Consider the following 15435-nt stretch of genomic DNA (forward strand, 5'->3'; position numbering starts at 1 on the left):
CTTCTTGTCTCGACTGATCTATCCTATCTAAATTTAGCAATGCAAAATTTTCTACTCCTTCCTTTTTTAAATAAATAACGTCGTTGATTTTTAAACGCACGTTTGAACATTCATCTTATTCAAAAATTCCGTACAAATACTTAAATCATGATTAAAGTATCTTTTAATAATAAAACATCACACAACAAAATAAATGATAATTACGTATAAATTTTTTTAGTAAAAAAAAGTTAAATACATGTCTAAAAATTAACGGTATTATCTATTTAGAAATGGAGGGAGTAGAAAATTCCGCATTACCAAATCCAGGTAGTGGTCGTCGTGCTTCGTACCAAATTCCCAGGACCAAACTTACCTGTCAAATCAATTCCACACGTGCTCGATCCAAAAATGTCAACTTGTCGAGTGCAGGGTATAATATTGGCAACCTCTGCAAGAGCGCTGACCAACCAACCAGTCCATCGATGCAAGATGTGTGCACATCGCAGTGTCCCAATCCCACAGAGAGGAGCCTCCGCGCACTGCCAGGTGCCGCGCACCATGGTGCGTTCGCAGCAGATCCATCGTTTGTTTGTCCCAACGAAGAAAAGGCTTTTCTGTTGCATCTCATCACATGCAAGCAACTGTACTGCCACCACTGCATATCCCACACACAGATAATATAACCATCATGCATTCTACGCTTAAGTACTCCAGCTACTGCTATGACCTAATCACCTAACAGCCACCTTTCTAAGGATCTAAGTTGAATTCGATCAGTTTAAAGTAAGAAAAGGCATTGTACTATATGCCGTGGGTGTTTTCAGCTGTTTGGATGTGCATTGGTGGGCGGTCTCGGTGATGGCTTCATTATAAGTCTAGCAACAACTGGTTATGCATAGGTGCGGATAGTGCGGTACTAGCTATTTAGCCTGTGCAGGCATTGTCGTGTTGTGCAGGATAGTGTTGTTTCGTTGGGTAGTCCTATTTCTAATGACGGAGGACGAAAAAAATTTAGGTGTGACCAAGTACCCAGTAGATAGCAAATAGAATGATGAAAAACAATTTATACTATAAAATTTACATAATTTGTCCCTGTTCATGCCTACTTATACTACAATTTTAATATCACCATACTATCTAATATGCATTTACAAAATTTGTTAAAGACCATGACAAGAAAAAACTTACATAACACTCGTAAGGCTAACTAATGAGTCTAAGAAGCATGATATATTTTACAAATGATCCATTTTTTTAGATAATGGAATATAATATCCCGGCCTTTACTCAAAAGAGTTACAGCCAATTATTACATAGTAGTTTTCATGAACATAGTGTAAATCTAAATGAATAGAACACACCGAAGTGAAAAACAAAGAAACCAGCCTAACGTAAGGAGGTCACAATTATTGAAGTCTATTTGTAAATCTCCAACCATAATTGGCAAAAAGTTGCATAACCGTGGTCTCCAACTTTCGGCATGCAACTTTCAGAAACTCTTCATCTTCATCACACTTTTGTAGTTGTGCCCAAAACCGGAGCTAATGAGTTGCCCTAAAAATAACCTGCATATAGGAAAATGATGGTGATCTGTCAAAAACCATATCATTCCTACTCAGCCATATTGCCTAACAAATGGCAGAATCTCCAACAAGTATCAGTTTACTCATTTTCTTATCAACTCCCAAAAGCCACCCATTAAAAATACGAGATATGCTAACTGGAAGATTAAAACCAAAAGAGAACTGAACTGCTCTCCATAGAAACTTCGCAAAATGACAATCCATAAAGAGATATTGAATAGTCTCATTCTTCAAACAAAAAGAACACCTCAAGCTGCCATTCCAGTTACGCCTTGCCAAATTATCCTTAGTTAACACAACCCCTTTAAGCAGGTACAACATGAAAATTTTAATCTTAAGTGGCAACTTAAGCTTCCAAATACACTTGTTTCTCTCGATATAGCCATTATTAATTAAAGTACATAGACCTCACCGAGAACAAACCATTCTGATGGAAATTCCATCTAAAACTATCAGACGAATCATTCAACTGAATATGTACTATAGAGGCACAAAACTCATGCCAACAAACAAGATTCTGACCAACTAAAGCTCTCCTAAAAGAAACATTAAGCGGAACAGATCCCATAACAGTGGCAATAGAATTAAGATGTTTTCCTCTGAACAATTGCGTACAAAGATGGATATTTATCCTTAAAAGACAAGTAACCAATCCATCTATCTTCCCAAAATCTAATTTGTTCCCCATTATTGACAATCCAAGAACCCATATTTAAGAAAGTACTTTTGACATTCATAAGACTAGACCAAAAATGGGAATCACCTTGTTTCTTGTCAACTTGGGTTATAGATTTATTATAAAGATATTTCCTCTTCAATAAATCATGCCAAACCCCTTCCTCATTAATTAACTTAAACAACGATTTACTTAAAAGACATTTATTTTGTATATCCAAATTATGAAGCCCAAGACCCCCCTGGTCCTTGGGTTGACAAACAACATCCCACCTAGTGAGCCTGTATTTTTTCTTATGGCCATCCCCTTGCCAAAAAAACCGCAATCTATAATAATCAATTTAACGAAGAACCCCTTTCGGCACCTCAAAAAAAGATATCATAAACATGGCTAAACTTGATAGAACAGAATTAATCAACACCAGTCTACCACCAACAGATAAATGCTTGCCTTTCCAACTACTAAACTTTTTCTCAATTCTCTCTTCAATAAGTTTCCAATCTTTATTAGAAAGCTTCCTAAAATGCATCGGAATTCCAAGATATTTAAAAGGAAAGGTACCGAACTTACAACCAAAAATATCATAATATTGTTCATAACATTCCTTTGCCTGACCAAAGCAAAATAATTCACTCTTGTGAAAATTTATTTTTAGGCCAGATAACTTTTCAAATACCGATAAAATCAGTTTCAAATTCTTTGCCTGTTGCAAGTCATGCTCCAAAAAGATGATAGTATCATCTGCGTATTGCAAGATAGACAAACCATCATCAACAAGATGAGGAATAACCCCATTCAAGAGTCCCGCTTCTTTAGCCCTCTTAATCAATAGAGTAAGCATGTCAGCTACTATATTAAAAAGAGCAGGAGATAAAGGATCCCCTTGACCTTTGTAAGTTTGAAAACAATTAACAATTTGATCGTTAACTTTTATACCAACATGACCACCTTGAACAAAAGAAGCTATCCACTCACCATCTAGGAGAAAAGCCTTTCATTCTCAAAGTTTGTTGTACAAAAGGCCATTTAACTTTATCATAAGCTTTCTCAAAATCAATCTTAAAAATTACACCACTTTTATCTTTGCGATGTAATTCATGTAAAGTCTCATGTAAAATAACTACCCCTTCCATAATATTTCTCCTAGGAATGAACGCTGTTTGAGTAGGACTAATTACCTTTTGAGAGACATCCATTATTCTATTTGTAGCAACTTTGGTAAAAATCTTAAAGCTAACATTAAGTAGGCATATAGGTCTATACTGTTGAATCTTTAAAGCCTCAGCACACTTAGGCAAAAGAATGATAGTACCAAAGTTAAGCAAATATAAAGGCAAACTCCCAGAATGAAAGTCCTTAAACAGTTCTAAAAGGTCAAATTTAATGACATTCCAGAAAACTTGGTAAAACTCAGCAGGAAATCCATCTGGACCCGGAGTTTTGTTATGTTCCATTTGGAAAATAGCATCCTTAACCTCATTTTCAGAAAATTCCTTAGTTAAGGCTTCATTCTCTAAATATGAAACTTGAGGAATGTCAGCAACATAATTCTCATCAAACTGAAGGTCAGACTCATCAGGAGAGCCAAAAGGACCTTTATAACAAGAGCAAATATATTTAATATCTCTACTATTATAAAAATTAAAGATGTTTTTTGCCAGTATTTTGGTACATCATCCGTATTTGAGTCGGTTTTTAAATCCGTTCGCTTTTGGAAATACATATATGTGTTTGAGTTGGATTTTAAGCTCGATTGCTTTTGAAAATACAAAAGGAGTCATATAAGAAATCTCTTTTAAGAAAAAACTCATGCTAACTTGATATAAAATATGGACTCTTAATTGCAGCTAATGATTTTTTTTAAAAAAAATATTCAAGCGAATTCTCACAGTGAATTTTACCCTAACTAAACTGTATAATAATAAAATAAAATAGCATTTACCTGTTGCAACGCATAGGCATTTTTTCTAGTAAGAATATAAATCTCAAAGGTAAATACGGTATGCTTTAGCAGACTTTGTGGCCTAAGAAATTTATTTTGATAGTAGGGATAAGGTCACTAGGCTAAAATCTAGGGCAGTCCACTGGTGTTGTCGATGTGTGGTGGTTTGTTTTATTTTCCCTTTTTCTTAATTGTAGTATTCAAGGGCTATAGTTTTCTTTTCTTTTTTTTACTATATTACTCCCTCCTTCTGCAATATAATAACCTATAAATAGATGCGACATCACCTAGTATAACGTATCTAGATAGGGATATATCCAAATACATTGCACTAAGTGATGTTACATCTAATCCTAAGTTACTATATTATAGGACGGAATGAATAATATTAAACATTATTTATTTTTAGGAAAGTGTTTTCATCGCTCAACGGGACATTCCCTCATATTCAAATTTAACTTATGTAAATTATAACAAAAATAACAAATATAGATGTGAATCTACCATTACCTAGTTTCAATTTAATTTGTTCCTTTTTTTAAATTTATAGAAGTAGAATTTAACTTAGCATGTTCATGAAGAGATATCTCATACTCACTTTAGGTTGATAATACTTGTCTTTTTAACAAGATTAATATCAAACTTTAAAATCTTTGACTATGAATAATTTCTAAAATATTTATATTAAATATAGAGATATATGTGTAGATTAGTTTTAAAAAGTAATTCAACAAGATTATATATATATATATATATATATATATATATATATATATATATATATATATATATATATATATATATATATATATATATATATATATATATATATATATATATATATATATATATATATATATATATATATATATATATATATATATATATATATATATATATATATATATATATATATATATATATATATATATATATATATATATATAATATCTCTACTATTATAAAAAATGAAGATGTTTTTGCCGGGATTTTGGTACATCATCCGTGTTTGAGTTGGTTTTTAATTTTATCTTTATATCCTTTTGTCCGTTTGTTTTTTTCGCTGTTTTTTTCCGATTCATTTTTTTTTCGCTGCTTTTTTTTTTTCTGATTCTGTTTTTTTTTCCCTTTTTTTGTTTTTTATCCGGTTTCTTTTCTCCGTTTTTTAGGTGCTTTTTTTTGTTGTTTTTTCCATCCCTTTTTTAGCCAGTTTTTTTATCTCATCTGATCAGTTGCACGCCGCCGCTGCTTGAGCAAACCCTAACGCCGTGGCGTGGCCACTTCGATATATTCCCATGTGTTTTGTGCTCCAATTGATTGTAAAATTGGATTCCCCACTCTTCACTCATCATTTTTTCTCATAATTTTTCTTTCAATTCGGCTTTAATTCACTAGATTTAGTCTTAGCCGCCGATGATATTCGGCTTTAATTCACTAGATTTAGTCTTAGCCGCCGATGATAGTCGGCCGGTTTTTTATCTCGAATTTTGCTGATTCGTTCTGATTTTGGGAAAACGGAAAGAGGAGACCGAGTGAATAAAAAACCCTCAACCAATCTATATAAAAGAAAATTCGGCCAGAGGATTTTATGGGGAGGATCGGCTCCGGCGTATTGGCAAGATTATCTTGAGGTTGAAGAAGGCAGTCGAATGTGCGAGCTGGGCCTATAGCTCCACTTGTGGGTTTGGATCGGGGAGATCAGGTGAGGGAGGTACCGAACTAGGTTGGGACTGAAAAGAAAGGAAAGAGTGTGCTTTCGGCCCAAACCCAGGAACAATTTTTATTAACTTTTTCAATTATAATGTATATATGATAATCCTAACGTTTCAATTCATCGCTTAGTTCGTAATAGCGGTTGTACCACTGAAAAAATGTTTTTAGCCGTTGCAACGCACGGGCATTTTTCTAGTATGTGTGTGTGTGTGTGTGTGTGTGTGTGTGTGTGTGTGTCTATATATATATATATATATATATATATATATATATATATATATATATATATATATATATATATATATATATATATATATATATATATATATATATAGTATACACCCCTCCTCCCTCTCCCGGCGCCCTCTCCCTCTCTCTTTTTCTCTTTTTTCGATCTCTCTCTCTCTTCTCTCTCCCCTCTCCCCTCTCCCTCTCTCTTTTTTCGATCTCTCTCTATCTCCCCTCTCCCAGCGCCCTAGTTTTTCTCTCTCTCTCTTCTCTCTCCCCTCTCCCTCTCCCTTTTTTCGATCTCTCTCTATCTCCTCTCTCCTGGCACCCTAGTTTTTTTTCTCTCGCCTATTGGCCTCTCCCCCTCTAATTTTTTTTCATCTCACCTTGGAAAGAAAATTTAAAATTAAAATGACAAAACTAAGACTTGAACCCATGACCTTATGGTTCAAACAAATTCTCTATTAACCAATTAACCATATGAGATCTTGTGATTAGAGTTTATTGCATCAATTTTATGTCTCTATTCAAGCTTTATGAGAGCAAATCACATATATTGTTGTGAAACTTATAATCTGTTATTATGTTCCAGTAGAGTAGTAATATTATTGTAAAAGTGCAATAACACGTTACGTTACTGCAAAAGTATATAGGCTGTTATTGCAAAAATATATAGGTTGTTACTGTAGTTCTGACAGTAACATCATGTGAATATTGTAGTAACACGGAACATGTATGTAGTAGTAACGATACTTCTACAGACTACGAATGTTGTTACTACGAGCAAGTAATCATGTTACTACAATATGGTTGTCTTGTTACTGCGCAATTCCTGCGAGACGAGGACACGAAAGAGGTGGGCGTGGAGGGAAGTGAGCAACACAAAAGATACATAATAGCAAACTAAACACAAGTGGATTATTTGAAATTCTAATCTTTAAACAATCGTATCTCTCGCATCACATATTATATTTTTGAACCGTTTCCACCATAATGCTTTAAAAAAAGAGCTTTACAAAACTAGATCCGTCATCACTATATTTTGACAACGTTATAATATTGTTACTGCGAGAAAGTAACCCTGTTACTGCACGATGGTCGTCTTGTTACTACGCAATTCCTGCGAGACGAGGACAAAAAGAGGTGGACGTGGGGGGAAGTGAGTAGACGGGTTTGACCGAGGTCTGACCGGCGGGAGGACGCTTTGACCGACCTTTGACCGGGGTGGGAGGGAGGGTGGGGGAGGTGGGGTCGGCCTATGGGAGGGGGTGTAGAATAGTTATTCTAGGGAAGGGGTGTAGAATAGATTCACTATATATATATATATATATTCGGATTTTTCCGGTCGTCACACCGGTTTTTCGTCCCGCTTCGTCGCCCCCCTCTCCCAAAATCCCAATCCGAATCCAATCAAACCCTAGAAAAAAATCACAATCACAATCAGAGTTCAATCACACAAATCATGATGCATGTACACATATATATATATCCAATCCAAATCAAAACCAAAAATTAGATCAAGGGGGTCGCCGCCGCCGCCGTCGTTGCCGAACCACCGCCGTCGCCGTCGCCGCTGCAGGGACGGCTGGCCACCGGCGGCTCCCCTCCTGCTGGATCCGGCGGAGGGGAGAGCGCCGCCGCCGGTCCTTCCCGCTAGATCCGCCGCCGGCGGCGGCGGAGGGCGCTCTCCGGTGGTGGGGGAGAGGGCCGCCGCCATCGTCGGTGGTGGGGGAGGACTCCGCCGCCGCCGCCGCTCGCGGGAGGAGGGGCGCCGTCGCCGCCGGTAGTTGGGGAGGGTGCCGCTGACGCCGCCGTGGGTGGTGGGGGCGCCGCCGACGCCGCCACCGCCGCCGGATCTAGGGCGGGAGGGAGGCGAGAGGGGAGGAGGGAGCCGTCGTCGGCCTGTGGCTGCCGCCACCGCTGACGGACCCACCCGCCGACGCCGCCCACACCGCCATCGCTGCCAGATCTGGGGCAGGAGGGAGGCGAGAGAGGAGAAGGGAGCCGCAGTCGCCGCCGGATCTGCCGTGGGAGGGAGGCTAGAGGGGGTGGAGGGAGCCACCGCCGACGCCGCCCCCACCCTCGGATTCGCCGCAGCCGCCACCAACCCGCCGCCGCCGACCTGAGAGGGAGAGGAGGAGGGGCGCCGCCGTCGCTTTGAGAGAGGAGATCGCCTCCCCGGGCGCCGCCGGTGGTGGGGGAGAACGCCGCCGCGCTGCTGGTGGTGGGGGGGACGCGGCCGCGCCGTAGGTGGTGGGGGAGACGCCATCGCCGCTCGCGGGGGAGGGCGCCGCCTCTGCTCGGGGGGAAGGGCGCAGCCGTGGGCCACCGCCGCTCACGGGAGGAGGGGTGCCGCCGCCGTTCGGGGGCACGGAGGGGAGGGCGGCAAAGTGAGATGGGAGGGAGGGGAGGGAAATGGGCTAGGGTTTCGGCCGCTGAGAGGGAGGGGGTTTTGTTTCCCCGATATTGATGCCCGGCCGTCCGATCAAAACCCTAGAGATCGGACGGCCGGTGTCATCCGGGCCAAAATCGGCCCAAGAGGGATCGAGAGTGAGGCCACTTTTCCGGCCCAAGCCCAGGTTGTGGCCTGGGGAGGGGAAGTGAACCCGCGCGTGCGCAAAAGGCCGTGGGCCGACCGGCAAGGGCCGGCAATAAGTCTATTTTAGGTCCCTCGGGCCGAAAAAAAGAGAATAAGTTCAATTTTAGTGCTCATTTTTTCCAGAAGCATAACAATTATAGTTATTTCTCACACTTGCTTTACTTGTAAATTTATTTAATTATACACATATACCTACTTAAAAATACCAAATATTTCAGCGAATTTGTATTTTAATTAATTGCATATTTTTCTGATATGTACGCTTCTCGTTGGAACGCACGGGCACTTTTGCTAAACCAAACAACACTTTTGGTCAATATACACACTCCGTAAACACCTGGTGCAATGCACGGGCACTTTTGCTAGTGTGTGTATATATATATATAAAGAACTACTATATAGCACCTTAAGGTGCTACGTACTAAACAGCACGTGACACTCCCCATCCTACCCCCACCAAGTCCATAGTATGCAGTTAAAATTTAACTCACGGACGACCATCCCACCCCTGCGCCTCCTCCCCCACTCTCATGGTCCAAGTAAATTTTTTACTTAATGTTATCCAACTTTTTCGTAGTTCTATATACAGTTAAAATTTAACTTCTTAAAAATTCTCAAGAGTAAAATTTTTACTACCACCTCTACATCCCGCAAGCATCTCCACCTCCCTTATGATGAGTAATCTATTTACTGAACACATAACTGCCTATTTATATACAATCCTACATGCTGTAGGAATCGCCACCCACTTTTCATCTCTCTCCCCGTTTTTTCCGGATCTGGGCGGACAAAGCGGCGTGATGGCCTATCAACCACGGAGGCGGCGGGATCCCCCGGTGAAGGCGGTGGTTCTAGGGATGAGACTCGGTGGCCTTCCTCATGGCGTGCGCTGCCCCGTACTCCGGCGTGAAGCGTGGAGGGCGGATGGGCGCAGCTATCAGGAGGCCACTACGGCGAGGTCGTCAACATCAACTTTCGTTGCTACCCGGTTCTACTGCAACACCTCGAAGAATGGCGAGGCAGCGACATCGGCGACCCCCATCTCCGCTTTCTGATGGGGCGGAGCCCCTACCGGGGTTGCAGGTCCGATACAGACGGAGTATGGCACCTCCCAGGGGTTGAGCAGCCAGCATTGGTAGCCATCGGCGTGAGGGTGCAGCAGACCGGCGCCGTCGTTCGACCCCGCTAGCGACCTCCGACGAGTTCCAACGGCAAGGAGGTGCCCTCTCACATCATCCCAGATCCGATTGCCCACTGTTACCGACGTGGTGGCAGGCCCTCCTTGGGAGGGAAGGAGCTAGGACGTTGAAGCAACTGCTGGCTCCTAGACTGGGTCGCCGACGCTGGTTGCATCCATCTCCAAGACCAGCGGCACTGGATCTGGAAGACTCCTGCTGTCTCTCCTCCCCGAGGAGGAGATGCGTTTCTTTTATTCTTCCTCTTTCGATTTGTAATTTTTTTTACTGTGAAGAATATGATTGATTTGCATGGTTAAAATAATCTTGATTGTGTGTGATGTATGCACAGTACAAATATTACTACGAACACATCAAAAAGTGATATAAACATATTCGAGTAAAGATTTTACTATTGGCACTCCGAAAGTAATGAGAAAAATATTTTTACTCAGTGTTCAATAGAACTGTGTGTACGGAAATTAGAGATGAGGTAATAATTGTTTACTCGCAGTACAAATTAGTGCATAATAATTTCTTACTAAGTGTAAATAAACCTTAAGTAAATAAACTACTATGCATCAAACAAAAAGAAAGAAGACGGTAATGGTAATGTCAACGAGACCTAATCCTTTTAGTGATTTTTTTACTTTTCAACGATAGATGCATGTGAGGCTGCAAACAACAAAGTAATATTTTAACTGGAAGCAAGCCAGTAATTTTTTTAACTGGGAAAATCAACGCATGCAGAACAGGAGCAAGAACTAACTCGAGGGAAGGGGATTGGGAGTTTACACGAGGGAATTGATGGCGAGATTAAGATGAGAATTTGATTTTTAATCCCAATATCCTATTTGATAGAGGTGGTGGAATTTGATAGGGAGTTTAGTTGGAGATTAGATCATTAATAAAAACGGATGGCTGAGATTTGTTTAGACAAAGTAAAGGAGGAATTCCCTCCCCTACCCAGGTATTGAAAATGAGGGAGTTCCTCCCTCAATTCCCCATCCTCATCCCACCAAAATTCTCATATCTCCCAACCAAACAAAACAGTTAATAATAGCATCATCCCTCTAAACTCCCAATCCCTCCTAAAAACTACCTCCAACCAAACGGGCCCTAAGATATCGAGGGGACGCCAGCTCATCGAATGGAACCGAAAAACCGGGAAGTATGGCGCAGAGAGAAAAGAAAAAGAGAAAAAAACAACAAGCGCTCGGAGACCGACACGTACCCACCTGTCATTACTAGTGTTCTCTGATCGGATATTAACCTGCATACAAAATGTACCAACCGCACCTTGATTCTATATGGGCTTGCATACTCACGACGCTGGTTTTTCCACCGATGACCTTGCCGCTATCTGCCAAAAAAGGGCAGACAGTGCAGTACTTGCTGAATGCTTTTGACAGTGTAGGACACTGGACACCCCAAATAAAAAATGCAAACAAATAAAAAAATTATCAAACATCTTTTCCTGTACTCGCTGGCACCACGCATGCATCGTACAGCACGTACCAGCATAATTAGCCCATCTATTATAATCTAAATTTCACAAAACCACACCCTTAACCAATTTGCTATACTCGTATATCAAAATTTTTAAAAACATAACTCACATGTATATATATAACACACATATATATATAACTCACATATATATAACTCGTATATATAACTCGTACAGCGATATATAGGGTGTAGATTCGTCCGCCTTTTATTTTATTCACGTCAACATATACAGTACATTGCCTTTAATAATAGCTCAATACACTTTCGGCTAATCCACTCCTCTCTTTTCCTCATGTTCCTTTAATTTTTGGAGCAAATGTTTACGGATTTATGAGCTTATATACTCCCTCCATCTCACTACAAGTGCAGCCATGATTTTTCGTGCCCAACTTTGACCGTCCGTCTTATTTAAAAAATTTTTGAAAAAATTTGAGAACATAAGTCACGTATAAAGTGTTATTCATGTTTTATCATCTTATAATAATAAGAAAAATTTAAATAAGACAGATGGTCAAAGTTGCACACGAAAACTTATGGTTACATAAAAAAAAAAGGAGGGAGTAGTATTTTAGATACAACATTCGAGCAGATGTTGCATGCATGCTGTCTTATGCGTGCTGTCTTGAGTCCATCATTCACTGTGTTGTCAACTCACATGTTAGCTGCAATGTGTTGTCAACATCGAGTCCCTCATCACGTCCTCAGCTGGGCATTAAGGGTATTTCGCTATGTTCCTCTGTACGCTTGTACTAGTTGAATATGTCTCCCCCTTGCATTAACCCCCACCTGCTCTCTGCCTAAGCAAGCCTGCCGCGCCAGCCTTTAACCAAGGCCGCACGAATCTTTGCGTGGCTGAACGGGAGAGATTGTAGGTACATATGCATATCTGCATTTTCATATATATATATATATATATATATATATATATATATATATATATATATATATATATATATATATATATATATATATATATATATAGAAACTAGTGGTCAAAGCTGTTTGTTAGATCGCATATTCGTTCAAAAACGATAAGCACTATTAGCTCGAAGAAAGGATATATTAATCTATATTAAATTTTTTACAACTATTCATGTGACAGGTAAGAAACGAAAAGATGTCATCTCGGAACATTAAAAAAAAAATTCGCTCTATTTTTCGTCTTGAAAAAAGAAAAGACATTGTACTAGCAGCTACATCAACCAGCAGTAGCCGAGCTATATGACTCTTATGACCTATCACTACCATTGCATTCTCCTTTTTGCCGCCCTCTTCTCACCACGTCCTAACTCCTAACATTTGCCGCCAAAAAGAAACATATTGCGATCCGTCTCATCATCCCAATGCAAGAATAATCGATCGACCACCATATACATACGCACACTGGCAGCTGGCACACAGTGCCAGTGTAGCTGGAGCATGCACTCATGCAGGCGATCGAATTCTCGCTCCTAGCTCGATCGATCGCTGCCAATCCGGTGCCGGTGCCGTTGTTACTTACTTCCTCCGTTTCACAATATAATTTATTTTAGTATTTTCCACATTTATATTAATGTTAATGAATCTAGACATATATAACTATATAAATTAGTTAACATCAATATAAATATGAAAAATGCTAGAAATGACTTATATTATGAAATTGAGGGAGTACATGATATATCCATGGATGGATGGATGGATGATATGAGTGACGGCAATAGCTAGGTGAGTGTGTGATTGGGCGATGTTGGAATTAAACGACCCTTTAGAAGTTGAACTTTCTGTTCCACCAAACCACCAAAAGGAATTAGGGAAGCATATGCATAACGGACGGCTCGCGAGTCGCGACCGATCGATCGATGAGCCGTCGTGGTTGGCCATGTGGATATCCAGAAATAATAAAGCGCGACGACGTGGAGAGCACCGTGCTCGATCGACTCGATCGGCTACAGGCGGCGCTGCATGTTATAGTTTGGGCACCGCATAAATAACCATCCGTCCAAAAATATAAACCTAGCTAATATCAGTCTACATGTTTTATTGGGGTCCCCAACACCCCGGATATAATAAAATATTAAATTCTAGCTAATTTATACCATATTGATTAATATATTAGTGAATAATTAGATAATTAATATGTATTAGACCTTTGGTAATTTTTTCCTATGTTCGTCATTGCCTAATTCTATAAAACTGAACAGAACCACACTATTTTTTTAAAAAAATCCATTTTTTACCGACACCTTTATTTTCGCATAATTCATGTATGTAGAAAGATGATGAAAGATTCTACCATAAATGTAGAGTAGAATTTGTTAATACGATCTGTGGTATTTGAAAGTCCTTCCTAGTTATGCGTCTAAAACCTCAGGTTCCATAATATAAATCCATTAGAAAGTACAATTTTAGCCAAGGGGCTGCTACATTTGGTGGGGGATTTGCTTTAGAAAAAAATTTGTATCAGCCCCATCATTCCACCTGCAAGATGCATACAACTACTATAAGTAAAGGACGGGGAACAACTAGAAGTTGCTAGTGCATACATACTGGTCGGTAATACTCTACACTCTTATTTTTTTATAATTAATTCCTTCTATGTGTATGTCATAAAATGTCACAAGCAACCTAAAGACAATGTCCTTTGCGGATATTACTCGTGTGAATTCCTTAGGGTTAATGAGAAGTACACGACCAACGCAGAGGATGTAAGTCCCTCAACTCAACATATAAGTTCAATGGTGAACTGCACGTCTAATTGATATACTAATATATTCTCGTGCTTTTGTGCATGCAGTTGCCTAAAATCAAACGTTGAACTAGTTTTGAGGACATAGGCATTAAAAATATACAGCGGAACCTCTGCCACTTCATCCACCGCAAGTGTTGTCATAAGGATGGACTTTTTTTCGACCCCGAAGGTAGCCTAGCGATGAGTGAAGAATATAAGTCTCTTCGGGATTGGAGCAACACGATGCCATAATGAAAATTATATTATTGCATTTCAAAATGACAATATTAGTTGTATGTATTGGCGACCCTTTTAACTAATGCATTACATGTATTATATCCTAGTTTGTTAGTGGCTAAATGTATTTATGTATTAATTAATTAATTGCAACATTATTGATTAAAAATTGATATTAAAAGATTTGGCGGGAAAATTTATATTTTAGCACGCATATTTTCCTAGGCGGACTTGTCCCATTTTCTCAGGCGGCTAGGTGGCCATCGCAGGCAGCGCGTCGCGCTCCTATCCGCCTGCGAAAAAAAAAATCATTTTCACATGCCTTTTCGTACATGTGGGACCGGTCGTCCACATAAGAAGAAGACTGTTTTTCTAGTAGTGTGGCATGTGAAGATAATAGTTTTAAACACATGGTGTAGTATTAATTATTAAATGTTTGGTACATTAGGATGTTTATGCTCCTTTTCACAACCAAACAGAAATTATGCTCATTTATCGCCTCCTCTCCCACCAACCCAGTGTTGTGGAAAACGGTGTTAACGGCCGTTAATACGTCCGATAATACGGATACGGAGATCAGTCCGTCACGTCACGCCGATGCGGTCATCATTAGTCGGTAACGAACGCATAAATCCGATCATTACCGATTAAATCGTCCGTCTCCGTCTAATTAGCCGTATAATCGGCGTGATGACAAAGGTCGATTCCACAATCCAGCTCATTAGCTGTGCCCTTTACTACTATTGACTAGAAGTTTGCTCTTCCGAAATTCTCACAAGGCAGCAAGATATAAAATGACAAGGAACTGACTTCCTCTAAAGTTTGAACATGAGTTCCTTGATTTTGACGATGATCAGGTTATTGGAGTTTGTATTTGATGAAGCCGATACATATGTTATTTGGGACCTTGATTACGGTCATTTATGCTATGTACTACATTCTCTTGATAATTCATTTCATGCATTATGAACAAAAACCCATCACTACGTCAGAATTGAGATATACAGTAACAGCTATCCATTATGAACTTATTTAAATATCATATATGGTTATTCTATTTAAGGATATATAGAAGGAA

The sequence above is a fragment of the Oryza sativa genome, chromosome 1 (assembly GCF_034140825.1).
Source record: "Oryza sativa Japonica Group chromosome 1, ASM3414082v1".
Classification (NCBI taxonomy): domain Eukaryota; kingdom Viridiplantae; phylum Streptophyta; class Magnoliopsida; order Poales; family Poaceae; genus Oryza; species Oryza sativa.